Consider the following 6,000-nt stretch of genomic DNA (forward strand, 5'->3'; position numbering starts at 1 on the left):
AAAATTAGTCCTGTTGCTGGAACCTCGTTATAAATTAAATTAACATTTAACTAATTGTGTACAATACAATAAAATACATGATACCAAGAAACAGAAGAAAACTACAATTACGGCAGTTAAGTTAGTATAACAATAGTACATGAAACTACTTCAAGTTTTGTAAAGGATTGGTGAAAACAAACAAACGACTCCCTTCTATTGTGTCTTTACATTGTCATGGTGCGGCAGCTGAGTCCATAACTTATAATTCTAAGACTTCAGTCTCAGAAGAAGATTGCAAATCGACTTTCTCTGTTGCAAAACTCTAACTTGGCATCTTCTTTTGTTCCCACAAACACACACACACAACAAATGCCTCCCTGTCAAATTGATTTCAGACAGGTACGACAACAGCATTAGAGTTTATTCGCGTGTGAGACAATGCCACCGCGATGACATCACCTGCACACAGTGACAGGGACCTTCTGTAGCATGGAAATAAATCGAAGGATTCTGTGGATCAGCCATCTGTGGAACAACCTGTTCACCCTTGTTTGATTACATCCAGCAGGCCAGACTTACTCTGCTGCTCCGGCTCTCTCGCTCTCTCTCGTTTTCACATTTCCTTCTTTGCACTGCTATGCACTATGATTTCCTCGTTGCAGCTCTTTTTGCCAGGCGTGACACACTCCTTGAATTGGATATGCCTCAACTAAAATATGATGGACTTTCTTTATCATAAATCCCAAGGCACCTCAAACTACTTCAAACCTTGCATCTTTTGAGATGATGAAGAGCATTTACCATCACCTCTTCACAGTAAAAAAGCAAATGTATATAATATTGAAAGGAAAGAAAGTAGAGCGCAAAACCCTTTTCTGCTACCAATGCAAAAGAGGGTTTTGCACTCTACACCACATTCTTCATAATTCTGTACTGTGCTCTTCTCCCAGTCATATATTAATGAATCCAAACATGTTTTTCTTGTCATTTAGTTAATATCAAGCCAACTATTTGCCACTTAACATTGGCCACTCCGGCTTTTCACACCTTCTTTTCTCCTGGTCTCTCTCTCACTCTCCTTTCTGTAACATGTTTGTAGGAAAAAAGAAACAAGCATACCAATTTGATAGTAGCTTTTCACAAATCTTATCTGTATGCACTCAATGCACCTCTTTATATGTGTTTCCTGGTCTCAGAATTAGTAAAGCCTCTAAAAATGCTCTCTATCTGATCCCAACCATAGGGAGCTCATTGTTGCAGTGTGCGTTATCATCAGCTTTCATCCCTCCAGTGTTACAGCAGAGCCAAAGAATTGTGTGTTGTAGAATATTTGCACAATTGCTCCATTGGTAATGTCCAATAAAGAAGTCCCTATAGTTAAACAGAAAGATTCGACTATTTTCCACCTGAACCATCACCACACTAGTGTCGTGGAGGAGCAATGGACTAGACCATGGTAGGTTTCCCATTTTTCTTTATAATTGTATCAGATAAACACTGCATGGTTGTCTTGCAGGCAATCTGATAAATACTCAATTACCAGTCAGGAGATGGCTGTGACAAGACAACACCAGGGGTCTTTGGTTTGGGAACATACTGTAGCAGTGAGATGAGCTCTTCAACCCAGAAGCAAGTCTAAAGCTGGACTTTTAATTCAACCCATCACTGTGTTCAATTTGATTAATGAACGAACAGATTAGAGATAAAGGAAGATTTATTTGAGCCCTTCCTCCTGGAAATCACAAATACACATGTGAAGATGAATCACAGTGCAATCAATGACTACTTCTCTGTTCTCATTATTAACCCAGCTTCCATCAAAGGAAATGAACATGTTTTACAAGACTTGTTTCAGTGGCTTATTTGGCATCCACCACCAATTCAGTCCGAGAGGAATGAAAGCCCGTTATTGTCTCGTTTTATCTGACTCAAAGACTGCTGAATGGATTGAAGCCAATTAATCAGGCAGTGACAAGAAGCATTGCTGCTGGCTCAGTGACCAACTCCTACAAAAGACAGGAACCATCAGCAGAACAGTCAATGCCCACAAATTGATTTTTGGATGCCTACTAAACCAAGACGATGTCATTCAAAACCTGTGGTTTCTCATGGTGTCACTTCCACATAAGTCCTGCACTTAAACTCTGCAAAGATTGAACTATTGTGTATATACATCACAGTTGCCAAAAGCGAAAAGTGCCTTAATGCACTAATATGATACCATTTCCTTGAACTTGGACTGAAGACTCAAGTGAATTGTTTAATAGGAGAATTTGCAGGAAACTTAAGGAGAAGTTAATTGGAGGCACCTGAAAATGAATTCCATTATACCTCCAACTGGGACCTCTGCTCCCCTCTGTTTAATCTGTTTCTCTTTAATCTTCTGCTTTTGTGCTTCTGAAGTACAATATACATTATTACAATGAAACATCAGAGGTTTAGGCACCCTAGCAATAAAGTCTGAGGAGAAAAGAAGGTAGGACAACGACTACAGTCAGTGCAAACAAACTTATGGCAAACCGAAGACTGTAATATACATATTAGTCCAGTTTTACAGTATAATCACGTTTTCAAACAAATGAACACCTAACTGTGGATAACATAACATCACTGGCTCATAATGAGGTCAGTATGTTAGCAAAGCATTGCTAACATAGCTAATGGATTTTACAATTATCATGTCCCATAACTCTCAACATAAATATGACAGGTGAGTATTATATTTAAACAAACTTCAAATAATGTAATGTTTTAATTTTATTTGACATTTGTGTATTACTTGCTTCTGCCCAACATACTGTAGGTGGGAACATCTGGAATTGGTCCAATGTGTTTGACTATTATAAAGTGAGAGTTCCTTTTTAGTTGGTCGTTTGTTCTGTACTCTGCTGAATAGGACAAAAGCCACTTCTTCACAGGTTCTATATAACCAATATTGCATTTTGTGCACTGTTGGTTTTCATCCACCCACAAGAGAGTCAAGAGCATTATGCAATTCAAGTTCAGTATCAACAACAAAGTTTCAGACTCCAGCGTACAGTATGTGGACCTACATATGGTATTCTCTTAATAATACTGTAGAAACACAGACTGTAACTGGTACAGCAAGGAGCGGTCAAAAAAATAAATAAATAAAAAAGAGAGAGAGAGAGAAGGCACATTACAGTATGCACTCTGGCTGCAGATCCCTGAGGAAGCAAATTTGTCCATTTTATTCAACATATACACTAAATAAACAATTGTTTTGAGGAATTAGATAAGTACTCTAGGACAAAAATCTCGATAAAATCAACTATATCCACTTAAACTGGTCAAACCACCTTAAGTGTGCATTGTGTGCGACGTGAGCACCACGTTTTGATGGATAGTTCCCATGCCTCTCCAGCACTCTGTTCTCTGTGAGTCACTGTGCCTACTTCTTCCTCATAAAACACGTCAACACTGGATTAAGCATCTCACATTCACAGTACATTATGCCCCCTCACTTCATTACAATAAAAGGATTAACCTGCCTGGGATCTGTAAAATGATTGCTGGGGAGGCTGGACGACATGGGGCTGAACTGTCCTTCCCCCTTAGCGTAGATCACATCTCTTGTGCTCCTTCAAGTCGAGCTACTTATCATCCACACTACACACTGTGGCAACACACAGGGACTGGAAACAAATCTGAAGACATTAGGACACCTTGCAGTTGACTTTCATAAAAGCATACTCCATTCATCCCACAGGGAAAGACCTGTCCTACTTTCTGTTCTCAGAACCACTGTATGTCGTGTGTAGAGAGGTTTGCTGTGATAATTTCTAATAGTGGAAACTGACTGGACTGCGTTAGATAGACGTTTAATATTCTTAGATAAATGGAAAAAGAGTTCTAATATCATATTGGTAAAGACACTCTTTACCCAAAACTGGTAAAACTATATTGAGAAATAACGAATAAGAACACATTACATAAGCCAAAAGCACTTCAGCATGACTGAGGAGACGGGCCTGGTCACATGAGGCCTCCCTATAGTGATCCGTCTTCTCATGAATGTGATCTGTGATAAATTAAAAGCTGATTATTTCCTGGAGGGAGAAGCCAAGCACTTGGCCCCCAGCCCCATCACTGGCGGTGATGGATTAGTCCACAGTCTGCACTATAGACCTGTCCCCACTGACTGCACAGCCGCAGACGCCACAGGACTAAGTGCCTCCTATCAAATGCCATCTCTGACAAGTCTAAATTTATTTGAATAAATGTTCCACCATCTCCTTAAAGGACAATACCATTTCTCCATGAGACAGATGGATGGTTCTTTGATTTTTCTGAAGTAGTATTACCATACAAACACACTGCCCTATTTAACACTATTACACTATATAGACATATTTTAAAAGCTGGGGACAAAGTGCTCCGTTCTCTTTACTATAATAGACATGTGTTTTAAACTGAAAAAGACATTTATTAAATGCAGACTCAGTCTTATTCAATAAGTGGGTTTAAAAAGTGGAATTTTGCGTTAAGCTTCTTAGCTGTAATATAATGCATTAGGAGAAGTGAGAAGGGTTACAACACGGAGGCTGCTTCCCAGTATTAAAGGTCTCCCAATGAAACAGTATTATTGCAGTGAGGGAACACTAGACAGCTATAGTATAGATACTGTGTTCAAGCTCAGGTGCGCTGTCCATGAGTTTCCACATAGCTGAGGTTTTTACATTATGGGGCCATTCTCATGTGTCTGAACCATTTTGCCTGGGTCGGCATCATTTGGACGGGCTACGATGCAATTTGTCTGCAGTGATTGGGCCTGCCTGAGTAGGAACAAAGGCGGTCAGCCTAGCTATTGTGTCCTTTTGTGTCCCATATGTCAGAAGTCTGCAGCACAAACAATGCAGCAACCGCCAAGAGCACAACAGTCATTATCTGCTGTGGAATCACTGTCATTATCCTGCTGCAATCATAACTCTAATTACAAAAGTTGCTTTGTAAGCAGGTAGATTATGCAATGTTAATTACTTGTGCACAATGCAGCAAGCGTATGTTGAAATGTCACTCACTATTGTGTCCCACACAAAAGCAGCACATGTTTTACCCTATGCCATATGCAAAGCAGCGTTGTGTCCCTTGATAGCTGGTTTAAGCCTTCGTGGTATTATCACACACCTCTTGTCATTAATAATATCTTAATAATATTACTTAGAATGAATCTCCCTTAACAAGATTACCTGACATAAACCAATATGTCTCTGTGCGTAGTTTTAATTGATGAACCTCATCCTACAAACTGGTCGATCTCATTACTCAATCTCACCCACGCCTTCCGCCGTTGGAGGAAGCTGATGATGGTAGTTTTCATGACTTGATTCAGTCATGTGTTCTTTTTTATTCTGTAAATCATGCACATACGTATACAAATGCAGCAAAGGTGTTTAAATTAGCATTTTGTTGTGGATCCTAAAAAATCTATTCATAAACTCAAAGATCTTCTAAACATAAGTCACACGCACGAGGATAATTTCCCTCGAGCGCAGCAATGCAGCCTTTTTGCATTAATCACCATAAGGGTGCACTTTACCAACCTACTCTGGTAAATTAAATCCTCAGAATAATATCTTCATCATTGCTGTATTTCTGTGCTGTGACACAAACATCTATCTGGCTTTGGAGAGCAGTGCAGCAGAGCCTGCCAACTCGCAAAGACCTGAAACCATGGGGCAATAAAAAGTGACATCAGCAATGGGAAAGTTAATAGTGTGTTTCAGATGCACTTTCTGGAGGACAGGAGCAGCAGAGGTTTCATTCACTTTAAGTGACAATGGCTGGCAATCTCTCTCTGCCTTCCATATGCCCTTATGAATTTCAACCTGCTCTCAATAATAACTTATAAAATGCGAAAGCTTCCTGAGAGGCTTAGGTGATAGAGTATAAAGTCTGGGCACCCACTGTATTTACAATCTGTGTACAGATCATAGTAACAGCTTGTTTTGCTTATTCATCTACTTAATATGATGTTTGATTGCAGCTGGCAGTTCC

The sequence above is a fragment of the Anabas testudineus genome, chromosome 13 (assembly GCF_900324465.2).
Source record: "Anabas testudineus chromosome 13, fAnaTes1.2, whole genome shotgun sequence".
NCBI classification, from domain to species: domain Eukaryota; kingdom Metazoa; phylum Chordata; class Actinopteri; order Anabantiformes; family Anabantidae; genus Anabas; species Anabas testudineus.